A 14,624-nucleotide genomic window follows, 5' to 3' on the forward strand; every position below is an offset into this window, starting at 1 on the left:
TCCCCAGTAAATCATCCCGACTTTTTTGGCACCTTCTAACAATTCCATCTTCAAACACAGTAGTGGGAGGTGAAGCAGTAATTTGTCAAACTCGGCAGCAAGTTGGTAATGATCGTGTGAAACTCAAAGGGCCGCACTCAGTGGAACTGAGAAATCCGCTGGGCTGTGCTGTCAGGTTAATGGAGATGGACTCCTTGGTGCCTGTGACCACTGCTGTAGCTGCCAGAGGTGGGCCCGACGCAGTAGCAATAGAAAGAGCGAAGGCTTGTCAGATAGTCATCCTGTGTAACGCTGAGCGACAGAGACATCACATCTTTGTAATATGTAACGGCATACTTCTGTGGTAATCTTCACAGGACCTCCCGAAGCACTTTATGGCCGATTAGGCACTCTGAGAATGTGGTCACCGTTGTAATGTAGGACACCGAGCAGCTAACTTTCACCCAGCGACATTTTGCAAACAGCAAGCAGTGTGATGTATGACCGGATCGCGGCCGTCCATTTTACCTGATTTCTTTCAGTTCCCGAAATCAGCCAAATCGACACAAAAGATCGCGGAATTTTAATGGAGAATTTGGCACAAATCAAGTTTAATCATTGGAGGGGTGGCGCATTGGAGGAGTGGTTAGCTCTGCTGCCTCATGGTGCCGAGGTCCCAGGTTCGATCCCGGCCCCGGGTTACTGTCCATGCGGAGTTTGCACATTCTCCCAATGTCTGCCTGGGTCTCACACCCACAACATCAAGGGCACACTAAATTGCGCCTTAATTGGAAGAAAACAATTGGGCATTCTAATTCTTTTTTCAAAGTTTAATCATTGGGAGCTTCCACTATTTGCAAAGAGCCTTTGAAGAAGCTACAAAGTTAACTGATAGGCTTGGGCGGGGGGGGGGGGGGGGGGCTAGGCCATGTTTTGAAGGTTTTGAAATATAATTCTTTATAATTTGCCAAGAGGTTGACCGGTGTAGAGATTTTTAAAGCCATTTTCACTTTTTAAATTTCAAATCGCGTTACTCACAGGCGGTGGGGTAGTTATTCTGGTTTAAGTCGCTTATTTTCTTTTGCGACAAGCCCATTACAACTGCATCACATCACTATTCTTAAGTATATCAAGGAATATTTTTAAACTAACATTCTTTCAAAATGCATTCTAACATTTGCACCATCGCACGAGTTCTTGGCAGATTCAAAATATGTAAATGAGTGGAAATTTATTTTGAAAAAAGATTTTCTAAAACTCCCCTGATTTCGAGCACCGTTTGACCCCAGAGTAGAAATTCCCCCCTCATGTGCTGTTGACGGAGGTAGGAATATTGAGATGAACAACAGGAAGAAATCTCCTGCTATTCTTCAAAATGAGTGCCATGGGATCTTCCATGTTGCTAGGAAATTAAAGGTATTTTTAAGGGATTTATATTTGTATTGGTAAACATTAGAAATAAAGTATAGTTTTAAGTGGGATTCATGTAACGTTTCTGTGCCCAGAAGGTGTTTGTATGTGTGGGGGTTGGTTTGGTTCCAACTGTGTTTCTATTGTGCTTAGAGAGGGCTATGGCATGAAGAATAAATAGTAGTAGCAGGAGTGTTGCTTAGCAACAGGGGCCCATTTCCCAGAGGGAAGGATATTCCCTTGTTCTAAGTTTTAACTGAAAGCCAGGGCTCCCCATGCTCACTCTCTAGAGGACCAACATTTCACTTTGCCTACTCTTTTCCTTTTTAAATGCCTTTGGAAATTCTTGCCCCCCGTTTTTCAATTTTGAGCTAGCTTCCTCTCCTGCTCTAATTTCTCTCTCCTCATTAGCCCTTGAACCATTCTCTGCTGTTCTTTATATTCTAATCAATCATCTGACCTGCCACTCATCTTTCTGCAGTTAAATGCTACAGTCTAAAGTTTGATACTTTGTTAGTTTATCACAGTTAGTGGGTCCTCCCCTTAGAATATTTCTTTACAGGAGGAATATACTTACTCACATCATTCTGAAATATTCCCTTAAATGTCTATCATTGCTTCTCGATTGATCTATCCTGGTATCACAGTTCATTTTACCTAGCTCAGCTTTCATGCCCACATAGTTGACCTTATTTAAGTTTGAGATACTAGTCTTAGACCCACACATCTCCCCTTCAAGCTGGATGTGAAATTCAATCATATTGTGGTCGCTGCTACCTCGGGGGTGCCTTTACTTTGAGATCGCTAATTAATCCTGTCACTTTACACAATACCATGTCCAATACAAGCTGCTCGGAGTGGGAAGTCCATCACCATCTGCTTCTGTCTTTCCCTCACCCACAGGAGACCTGAAGTCTCGGATTTTACCTGCCTTTTTATATATGGACACATGAATTGTACACATGCTATCACTGTGAACAGAGGAGGCCTGGGATAATTCACTGGAAAATCTCAGCCAGGAACACGTATCAAGCCAATTGGTTACACTGCTCTATGCACTCAAATGTGTGGCAGCTTTCAGCCACATCGGTTAATCAATGCTGATTACTTTTGAAAGCATTTGCAACATTTTCTCATTTCCCTCAAGCAAACTGGACCAACGATTAAAGAATCAATTCTATACTATCAACATTAGATTGTTGACAGAAAGCTGGCGGTGCAAAGTGGCGACGGCCTCGATCCACTCCTTTAAACTGGGGCCTCAGTCTCCTCATGAGGCCATTCTCACTGGGCCGAGAAGCCATGGAGAGACGAGGCCCAGTTAGGTACGTTTTTATATTCCTCGGAGAAGCAAGACTCACATTGTAATGTCCTTGTCGGATGGCCTGATTTATATTACCAGAACACTTGTTGCTAAAGCTATAAATGATTTATTAACATTAACTGTGGGTCAAATATGTACGAAACAACAGATAAATAACAGTGTGAACATGCACAAACCACTATCTCTCTCCCAGCTCTCCAGTCAATCTGAAGTCACCTGACTCTAACATTCACTTATATACTAATGAGGCTCCTAGTGGTCAGTCAGTGAATTACAACACAACCACAATATCACTACACATATCTTCCCCATAGACTTCCCCAACCCTGAACTCCCTTCCTTCTCCAAATCAGGATTCCTCTTGTGGCTGGAACTCACCTTGGAGATAAGGACTGGAATTCCCTCGCTGTTGGGATTCACCCCCACCAGCGGGTTTCCCGGTGACGTGGGACGGTTTCAATGCGAAATTTCCTTGATAGGCGGCGGGAAGATAGAATCCCGCCGCCTGCGAATGGCGCGCCGGCGAGAAACACGCGACTGGGGGCCCGGAGAATCCGGCCCAGGATTGAGCCCATTGTTTATGTGGAAGCAGGGAGTGGGGCCTTGCTATCAATTTCGCCACAGGTCCATTGAGCAGATGCAGAACAATGAGCAGCAACCCCAGTCCCAGCTAGGAGCTCCGATATCAACGCTGCTGACACATTGCAGCTGAGGGCTAATACTTCAGTCAAACATCCCCGTCATTGTACTGGCTGGAGATTAGCATGGACCAGCCAATCACAAACCAGAAAGGCTTTGGGGGTCGTGGCAGATCCAGCAACACGAGGTGAGGTTTCGCTTTCACTTGCATCGTGGGATTCTGCACAGACCCATAGAAAATAGGAGCAGGAGGAGGCCATTCAGCCCTTTAAGCCTGCTTCCCATTCATCACGGTCATGGCTGATCATCCAGTTTAATAGCCTAATCCCACCCTCTCCCCATATCCTGTGGCCCCCTTCGCCCAAGTGCTATATCTAACATGGAGCTGGAGGAAACACTGAACGTACCAAGGTGATGATATGTTGGACAAGGAGTTCTTGAGGATTCACACATTTCCAACCACCTTTATCATTAATTACACTGGCAGAGCTTGGCTGCTGTATTCTGGATGGAGGTTTGCAACTGGCACTGTAACCGATGGAGGCTGCAGTTTCCTGGCATTGTGGAACCAGCGGCCAAAACCCCCGTGAGGAATTACCGATTTTGATTTCTTCATTGTGGTAGTCACCACTGTTGTATTGTATTGTATGTACCGTATATGAGGTGTATTACGGTTAGTCTTCGTAGTACAGGTACGGGGGTAGATCCCTGCCTGCTGGCTCCGCCCAGTAGGCGGAGTATAAATGTGTGGGCTCACCGAGCTGCAGCCATTTCGGCAGCAGCTGTGGGAGGCTACACATCTCTGCGTAATAAAGCCTCGATTACACTCTCCTCTCGTCTCGTCGTAATTGATAGTGCATCAATTTATTACGCAGAGATTTTAAGACGATCTCCGCACCAAGCCTGATCGCCTGCAGCTGCATCCTCAAGCAGACAACGCCAAGTCGGCCTTCGCACATTGGCTAGCTTGCTTCGGGGCATACATCGGATCTGCGACTGAGCCACTCTCAGAGGCACAGAAGCTCCAGATCCTTTACACGCGGCTGAGCTCCGACATCTTTCCCCTCATCCGGGATGCGCTGACCTACGCTGAGGCCATGGCGCTACTGAAGGAGAACTTGCATTTTGGGAAGGTCTAATGCAGGTAGGGAAGAGACAGTGAATGGTAGAACCCTCAATAGTATTGAAAGTCAGAGAGATCTAGGTGTACAGGTCCACAGGTCACTGAAAGGGCCACACAGGTGGAGAAGGTAGTCAAGAAGGCATACGGCATGCTTGCCTTCATTGGCCAGGGCATTGAGTATAAAAATTGGCAAGTCATGTTGCAGCTGTATAGAACCTTAGTTAGGCCACGCTTGGAGTATAGTGTTCAATTCTGATCGCAACACTACCAGAAGGATGTGGAGGCTTTAGAGAGGGTGCAGAAGAGATTTACCAGGATGTTGCCTGGTATGGAGGGCATTAGCTATGAGGAGCGGTTGAATAAACTTGGTTTGTTCTCACTAGAACAACAGAGGTTGAGGGGCGACCTGATAGAGGTCTACAAAATTATGAGGGGCTTAGACAGAGTGGATAGTCAGAGGCTTTTTCCCCAGTGTAGAGGGGTCAATTACTAGGGGGCATAGGTTTAAGGTGCGAGGGGCAAGGTTTAGAGGAGATGTACGAGGCAAGTTTTTTACACAGAGGGTTGTGGGTGCCTGGAACTCGCTGCCGGAGGAGGTGCTGGAAGCAGGGACAATAGTGACGTTTAAGGGGCATCTTGACAAATACATGAATAGGATGGGAATAGAGGGATACGGAACCAGGAAATGCATAAGATTGTAGTTTAGTCGGGCAGCATGGTCGGCACGGGCTTGGAGGGCCGAAGGGCCTGTTCCTGTGCTGTACTTTTCTTTGTACTTTATTCTTTGTACACTCAGAGAACCAACAAACTCTACAGCAGGCACCTCCTGTCCACGCAGCATCAACTCCCCGGTGAGTCTGTGGAAGATTTCTGGCGTGCCCTGGCAGTGCCCTGGTGAGGGACTGCGATTGCCAGGCCGTTTCGGCCGGTGAACATTCTGAACTTTTAATTCGAGATGCGTTCGTCACTAGCGTAGGGTCAGCTTATATCCGCCAGCGCCTCTTAGAAGGGGCTACCCTTGACCTCGCGGCGACAAAGAAGCAAGCGATTTCACTCACGGTCGTCCCCCGCAATGTAGAGGCGTATGCCCCCGCTCGCTCGGCCCACCCTTCCTGTGCATCGTGGACCCCGCTGGCGAACACCCCATCGTGGGCCCCACTAGCGGCCGCCCCCAGCCTACCCCAGGCCTGGGCCGCGCGGCAGCCAACCAACCCCGGGGGACCCAAGTGCTACTTCTGCAGACAGACAAAGCACCCCCGGCAGCGCTGCCCGGCGCGGAGTGCGCTCTGCAAGGCTTGCGGGAAGAAAGGACATTTCGCTGCTCTGTGCCAGGCCCGCTCCATCACCGCTATTGTCCCTGTACCCCCCACATGTGTTCCGTAGATGCCGCCATCTTGCCCCCCTTGATGTGACCATCAATTCACCAGACACGTGATTGGAAGTAAATTGTGGTTTTAATAGCCTTACAACTAAGCCAGCCTGTGACCAGAGGAACTGAGAGCAGGCTTACGGCTGCAGTGCTTTATACTTCTGGTTAGTGGGAGGAGCCATGGGCGGAGCCATGGGCAGAGCCATGGGCAGAGCCATGGGCGGAGCCAAGGGTGGAGCCCAGTACAAACTCCTCATATCCCCCTATGGGCAGAGCCGTGCAACGGCTCGTATACAGAGCTCACAAGGACACAATGCATGATGGCATATAATTCACCACATTCACCCCCTGTAAGAAAATCAAGTCCGGCGGGGGTGACGGGTCTACAAATTGAGCCGGTCCGGTGGCCGAGTCATCCTTTGGGATCGGCGGAGCACCGGGGTTGCAGTCTCTTCGGGTTGCTGGGTGGTGGCGGTTGGTGAGGGTACGATGGTGGACTCCGGGGGTGATTCTGTCCGAGCTTCATACCCGATCGGTGCGACGGGCGACGGGGAGCGCAGGAAACCTATAGGCGCGGGGCACGGAGCATGGGCGATGAACCTATAGGTGCGGGGACGCAGGGCGCGGAGGGTTGGGTGGGGTGTAGCGTGGGGGGGTACCTTGGCAGTAGTGGTGGTGGAGTTGGATCCTGCAGGTGCCAGGTCCCGGAGGGAAACAGTGTCCTGAGGGCCGTCAAGGTATTCGATGAAAGCGTATTGGGGGTTCAAATGGAGAAGGAGCACTCTTTCTACGAGCGGATCAGTTTTGTGTGCCCGGACGTGCTTCCAGAGGAGAAACGGGCCCGGTGCCTTCAACCAAGCTGGGAGTGAAACCCCCATGGTAGTGCCCCTGGAAAAAACAAATAGCCGTTCGTGAGGGGTCTGGTTGGTGGCCGTACATAGGAGGGACCTAATGGCATGGAGCGTGTCGGGGAGGACTTCCTGCCAATGGGAGGTCGGGAGATTCCTGGACCAGAGGGTCAGTAGGACGGTCTTCCTGGCCATCGCATTCTCCCTCTCCACCTGCCCGTTCCCCCTGGGGTAGTCCTGCTCGAGGTGATGCCCTTGTCGAGCAGGTACTGACGCAGCTCGTCGCTCATAAAGGACGAACCCCGGTCGCTGTGCACGTAGCTGGGGAAACCGAACAGGGTGAAGACACTGTGCAGGGCCCTAATGACTGTGTGGGAGGTCATATCGGGGCACGGGATGGCAAACGGGAAGGGGGAGAACTTATCAATGACGTTCAGAAAGTACACAATCCGATTGGTCGAGGGGAGTGGCCCTTTGAAATCGATGCTCAGGTGTTCAAAGGGCCGGGATGCCTTTACCAGGTGGGCCCTGTGTGGTCTATAGAAGTGCGGTTTGCACTCCGCGCAGATCGGGCAATCCCTGGTGATGGCTTTTACCTCCTCGGTGGAGAAAGGCAGATTTTGGGCTTTGACGTAGTGGGTGAGCCGGGCCCTGGGTGACAGAGGTCATTGTGGATGGCTTTCAGGCGGTCGTCTTGCGCGCTGTCGCATGTGCCGTGGGACAGGGCATCTGGGGTTTCATTGAGCTTCCCCGGTCGATACATAATATCATAATTGTAGGTGGAGAGTTCGATCCTCCACCGCAGGATTTTATCATTTTTAGTTTTGCCCCTTTGTGAGTTGTCAAACGTGAAGGCAACCGATCTGTGGTCGGTGATGAGGGTGAACCTCCTACCTGTGAGGTAGTGCCTCCAGTGTCGTATAGCTTCCACAATGACTTGTGCTTCTTTCTCGACCGAGGAGTGTCGAAGTTCCGAAGCGGAGAGGATTCGGGAGAAGAAGGCGACTGGTCTCCCTGCCTGATTTAGAGTGGCAGCGAGAGTGACCTCTGAGGCGTCGCTCTCCACCTGGAAAGGGGACGGATTCATCCACCGCCCGCATGGCCGCTTTGGCGATGTCCTTTTGATGCAGTTGAAGGCCTGGCGCGCCTCAGCTGACAGTGGAAAGAGTGTGGCCTTAAATAGTGGGCGGGCTTTGTCCACATACTGGGGGACCCACTGGGCGTAATAGGAGAATAATCCCAGGCACCTCTTGACGGCCCTGGGACAATGAGGAAGAGGGCGCATACGGTTCGGGTCGGGGCCCAGGACTCCGTTTTCCATGACATAGCCGAGGATGGCTAGCCTGGTCGTGCGGAAAATGCATTTCTCCGTGTTATACGGCAATCTGAAGAAATCGATGGAGGTTGGCGATGGCGATGGAGGTCCTGCTGATCATGGCCGCAGATGGTGACGTTATCCAAGTACGGAAACGTGGCCCGCAGCCCGTACTGGTCCACCATGCGGTCCATTGCTCGTTGGAACACCGAGACCCCATTCGTGACGCCAAAGGGAACCCGGAGGAAATGGAAGAGGCGGCCGTCTGCCTCGAACGCCGTGTAGTGGCGGTCCTCCGGGCGGATTGGGAGCTGGTGGTAAGCAGACTTCAGATCCACCGTGGAGAAGATGCGGTACTGGGCGATCTGATTCACCATGTCTGCAATCCTGGGGGTGGGGTACGCATCGACCACCACCTGAGCTCTCCAGGGGCTGTTACTGGCCTCTATGACCCCCTCACGCAGGAGCCTCTGACCTCGGTTCTGATAAACACCCTGTCCTACAGGCTATACCGCCTGCTGCGAGTGGCTACGGGTTTGCAGTCCGGAGTGAGGTTAGCAAAGAGTGGAGGGGGGGTCAAATTTTAGCGTCGCTAGACTGCAGATAGTGAGTGGAGGTAGGGGTCCGCCGAAGCTGAGTATGAGGCTTTTGAGATTACACTGGAAGTCGAGTCCCAGTAAGAGTGGGGCGCAGAGTTCGGGGAGTACGTACAGACGGAAGTTCGAGTAGCTGCTGCCCTGAATTGTTAGGGTCACGGCGGTGCGCCCTTGGATGTGAACAGAGTGTGAACCCGAGGCGAGGGAGATAGTTTACCGTGCAGGTAAGATAGGGAGCGAACAGCGTTTTACCAGATCTGGGTGTACGAAGCTCTCGGTGCTCCCGGAGTCGAAGAGGCACGGCGTCCTGTACCCGTTGATTTTAACGGTCATCATAGAGTTCCGGAGTTGTTTCAGACGCGACTGGTCCAACGTGAATGCGCTGAGTTGCGGGTAGTCGGCGGCTCGATCAGCTGTGCTGGAGTGGTCCCATGATGACTGTCCGCTGAGATCGTAGTCTTCGAGATGAGTTTCAGAGATTGTAGAGGATGGAGCCCAAGATGGCCGCTCCCGTGGATCGCACATGGCAGGCAGCGAGGAAGATGGTGTCCAAGATGGCGGCCCCCATGAGTCACACGTGGCCGGCCACATGGAGGAGGGTTGCCAAGATGGCGGCCCCCATGAGTCGCACATGTCGAGTGGGGGCGGAGTCGGCATACACGCTGCAGCATTGCGGGGCCTGCGGGCCTGTGAGTTTGGGAATCGAGTGTTCTGGGCTGCGGGAGAGTTTGGAGTTTTCTTCGCTAGGCAGACCCGGGCATAGTGTCCATTGTGACCGCAGCTGCTGCAGGGCTGGGCAGTGCTGCCGTGGGTGTTGGGGCTGCCCACAAAAATGGCACGCTGGTGCTGCATAGTGAGTGGGTGGCCGCGCGGCGCAGGCCTGGGGCAGTCGCTGGTCTGGGGCCCATGATGGGGTCACTTGGTCCGCGGGGAACGAGGTGAGGCTGCGGAACGAGACCTCCATGGTTGTAGCTAACTCTACAGTGTCCTCCAAGTTCTGGGCCCCTTTCTCAAGCAACCGTTGGCGCACATAGTTGGACCTGAGCCCTGCCACGTATACATCTCGGACAGCGAGTTCCATATGCTGGGCGGCTGATACAGCCTGAAATTTCAGTCCCGGGCTAGGGCTTTTAAATCTTCCAACGACTCCGCGGGGTGCTGGCGGCGGGTTATGAAAATATGGCACGCGTAGACTTTGTTGATGGGCCGCACGTACAATCGGTCGAGCATGGCCAGGGCCTCCGTAAACGAGGTAGTACAGTTAAGTTGCGTAGAGATATGATGGCTCACCCATGCGTGCAGTAGGCTGAGTTTCTGCTCCTCTGCAGTTTCTGAACACTTGATTCAGCCAGGTAGGCCTTGAAACATCTGAGCCAGTGTAGAAAGATTTCTTTCGCCTCTGCAGCCTGGGGTCGAGTTCTTGTCGGTCAGGTTTGAGGGCTGATTCCATAGTAGTTTTCTTCACGTTTTCTAAGATTATTAAATTGATGTGTCCATCAATTCACTAGACACGTGATTGGAAGCAAACTGTGGTCTTAATAGTCTTACAACTAAGCCAGCCTGCGACCAGAGGAACTGAGAGCAGGCTTACGGCTGCAGTGCTTTATACTTCCGGTTAGTGGGAGGGGCCATGGGAGGAGCCATGGGCGGAGCCAAGGGTGGAGCCCAGCACAAACTCCTCATCTCCCCCTATGGGCAGAGCCGCGCAACGGCTCGTATACAGAGCCCACAAGGACACAAAACATGCAAAGCAATACAGTGTGAATTGCGATGTCATATAATTCACCACACCGCTCATGACACGTGCGGCCCGTGGGCGCCGCCATCTTTAACGCCGCCCGCTATGGTCATTTTCCCCGCCTCAGGAACCCTGCTCATCGGGCACCTCATCGGGCCGCTCATCGCCAGCAACCGCCGCCGACCAGCCGCGTCTTTCCTCCATCACGATTGACCAATCCCGACCGCACAACCTCGCGACCACGTCGACGACAGTACAGGTCGACGGCCACGAGACATCCTGCCTTCTGGACTCCGGGAGCACTGAGAGCTTCATCCACCCCGATACGGTAAGGCGCTGCTCCCTCGCGGTAACACCCCATTAACCAAAAGATTGCCCTGGCCTCCGGATCCCACTCCGTGGCGATACAGGGGTATTGCCACCCTCACTGTCCAGGGCGTAGAGTTCAGTGGCTTCCGGCCTCTACGCCCTCCCCAACCTCTGCGCTGCCTTGCTACTCGGCCTGGACTTCCAGTGCAACCTCCAGAGCCGAACCCCTTGCTGTTTGTGGCCTCGCGACCCTTAAGGTCGACCCCCCTTCCCTATTTGCAAACCTCACCTCGGATTGCAAACCTGTCGCCACCAGGAGCAGACGGTACAGAACCCAGGACAGGACCTTCATCAGGTCTGAGGTCCAGCGGCTGCTGTGGGAAGGTATTATCGAGGCCAGCAACAGCCCCTGGAGAGCCCAAGTGGTAGTTGTGAAAACTGGGGAGAAAAACAGGATGGTCATTGACCAAAGTCAGACCATCAATCGGTACACGCAGCTCGACGCGTACCCCCTCCCACGCATATCTGATACGGTCAATCAGATTGCACAGTACCGGTTCTTCTCGACAGTGGACCTCAATTCTACCTACCCCCAGCTCCCCATCCGCAAGGCGGACCGCCCATACACTGCGTTTGAAGCAGACGGCCGCCTTTACCACTTCGTTAGGGTTCCCTTCGGCATCACTAACGGGGTCACGGTCTTCCAACGGGAGATGGACCGAATGGCTGACCGGTACGGACAACGAGCCACCTTCTTGTACCTGGATAATGTCACCATCTGTGACCACAACCAGCAGGACCACGGCGCTAACCTTTCCAAATTCCTCCACACCGCTAAACTCCTGAACCTAACCTACAACAAGGAGTAGTGTGTGTTCAGCACGAACTGTTTAGCCATCCTCGGCTATGTGGTTCAAAACAGAGTCCTAGTGCCCGACCCCGATCGCATGCGCCCCCTCATGGAACTCCCACTCCCCCACTGCCCCAAGGCCCTCAAACGATGCCTGGCATCTTCTCGTACTACGCCCAGTGGGTCCCTAACTATGCGGACAAGGCCCGCCCACTCATCCATTAGGGAGGGTGGTATTGTTAATTAGAGATAGTATAACGGCTGCAGAAAGGCAGTTCGAGGAGGATCTGCCTACTGAGGTAATATGGGTTAATGTCAGAAGTAGGAAAGGAGCAGTCACCTTGTTGAGAGTTTTCGATAGGGCCCCCCAATAGCAGCAGAGATATGGAGGAAGATTGGAAAACAGATTTTGGAAAGTTGCAGAAGTCATGGGTGACTTCAACTTCCCAAATATTGAGTGGAAACTCTTTAGATCAAATAGTTTGGATGGGGTAGTGTTTGTGCAGTGTGTCCAGGAAGCTTTTCTAACACAGTATGTAGATTGTCCGACCAGAGGGGAGGCCATATTGGATTTAGTACTTGGTAATGAACCAGGGCAGGTGATAGATTTGTTAGTTGGGGAGGATTTTGGAGGCAGTGACCACAATTCTGTGACTTTCACTTTTGTAATTCTAATGGAGAGGGATAGGTGCGAGCAACAGGGCAAGGTTTACAATTGGGGAAAGGGTAAATACGATGCTGTCAGACAAAAATTAAAGTGCATAAGTTGGGAACAGAGGCTGTCAGGGAAGGACACAATTGAAATGTGGAACTTGTTCAAGGAACAGATACTACGTGTCTTTGATATGTATGTCCGTCAGGCAGGGAAGTGATGGTCGAGTGAGGGAACCATGGTTGACAAGGAGAAGGAGACTTATGTAAGGCTGAGGAAACAAGGTTCAGACAGGGCGCTGGAGGGATATAAGATAGCCAGGAGGGAACTGAAGAAAGGGATTAGGAGAGCTAAGAGAGGGCATGAAAATCTTTGGCGGGTAGGATCAAGGAAAACCCCAAGGCCTTTTACACATATATGAGAAATATGAGAATGACTAGAGCGAGGGTGGGTCCGATCAAGGACAGTAGCGGGAGATTGTGTATTGAGTCTGAAGAGGTAGGAGAGGTCTTGAACGAGTACTTTTCTTCGTATTTACGAATGAGAGGGGCCATATTGTTGGAGAGGACAGTGTGAAACAGACTGGTAAGCTCAAGGAAATACTTGTTAGGAAGGAAGATGTGTTGGGCATTTTGAAAAACTTGAGGATAGACATGTCCCCCGGGCCTGACGGGATATATCCAAGGATTCTATGGGAAGCAAGAAATGAAATTGCAGAGCCGTTGGCAATGATCTTTTCGTCCTCACTGTCAACAGGGGTGGTACAAGAGGATTGGAGAGTGGCGAATGTCATGCCCCTGTTCAAAAAAGGGAATAGGGATAACCCTGGGAATTACAGGCCAGTTAGTCTTACTTCGGTGGTAGGCAAAGTAATGGAAAGGGTACTGAGAGATAGGATTTCTGAGCATCTGGAAAGGCACTGCTTGATTAGGGATAGTCAGCACGGATTTGTGAGGGGTAGGTCTTGCCTCACAAGTCTTATTGACTTCTTTGAGGAGGAGACCAAGCACATGGATGAAGGTAAAGCAGTGGATGTAGTGTACATGGATTTTAGTAAGGCATTTGATAAGGTTCCCCATGGTAGGCTTATGCAGAAAGTAAGGAGGCATGGGATAGTGGGAAATTTGGCCAGTTGCATAACGAACTGGCTAACCGATAGAAGACAGAGAGTGGTGGTGGATGGCAAATATTCAGCCTGGAGCCCAGTTACCAGTGGCGTACCACAGGGATCAGTTCTGGGTCTTCTGCTGTTTGTGATTTTCATTAATGACTTGGATGAGGGAGTTGAAGGGTGGGTCAGTAAATTTGCAGACAATATGAAGGTTAGAATAGAATAGAATATACAATGCAGAAGGAGGCCATTCGGCCCATCGAGTCTGCACCGACCCACTTAAGCCCTCACTTCCAGCCTATCCCCATAACCCAATAACTCCTCCTAACCTTTTTGGACACTATTGGCAATTTACCATGGCCAATCCACCTAACCTGCACATCTTTGGACTGTGGGAGGAAACCGGAGCACCCGGAGGAAACCCACGCAGACACGGGGAGAACGTGCAAACTCCGCACAGACAGTGACCCAGCGGGGAATCAAACCTGGGACCCTGGAGCTGTGTGTGAAGCCACAATGCAAACCACTGTGCTACCGTGCCGCCCTGAGACTTCTTCAAATTTATAGAGGTCTCATTTATGCCGTCTTTGTCTTGCAATAACATCATCGGCTACTGTTCCTATGGAGTATTGTGTTGATCTGTCCCGCTTTAGACTTATTGTCCAATGCGAAAGCAATTTAGAACCACAAGAATCGTTTTTCTCCAAAGTGCCCAGTTCTAAATGTGATTTTCTTTTCCATTTGCCCAAATCTCTCAGGTCACATTATATTAAGTCCATGGTGTCCTTAAGCCTCTAGGTGGTTCTCCCAAACTTTTCTTGTAGTAATTGCACTGTTGATCCCTCTCAACAAGACTTACTGTGGTTACTGCGTCTTTTAGGAACTGATTTCTTCAATTGTACGAAGCCTTTAAAACTTTTTGTGTGAAGCTGTTGCCCTATTCTCTTCATTCCCTTCTCCATCGGATATCTGTAGCCATTTGGTTTTTTTATATTTGTGTAATAGATTTGTGTAATACACTCAGGGTGTAATAGATATAGAGAAATACAGCACAGAACAGGCCCTTCGGCCCACGATGTTGCGCCGAACTTTTGTCCTAGGTTAATCATAGAATTTTGGACAATTTTTCATGGCCAATCCACCCAACCTGCACATCTTTGGACTGTGGGAGGAAACCGGAGTACCCGGAGGAAACCCACGCAGTCACGGGGAGGATGTGCAGACCCCACACAGACAGTGACCCAAGTCGAAATCGAACTTGGGACCCTGGAGCTGTGAAGCAATTGTGCTTTCCACAATGCTACCGTGCTGCCCTTAAGAAGTTAACCTGCACTCCATTATTCTACCCTAATCCAAGTACC

Source organism: Scyliorhinus canicula, chromosome 24 (assembly GCF_902713615.1).
Source record: "Scyliorhinus canicula chromosome 24, sScyCan1.1, whole genome shotgun sequence".
Taxonomy (NCBI): domain Eukaryota; kingdom Metazoa; phylum Chordata; class Chondrichthyes; order Carcharhiniformes; family Scyliorhinidae; genus Scyliorhinus; species Scyliorhinus canicula.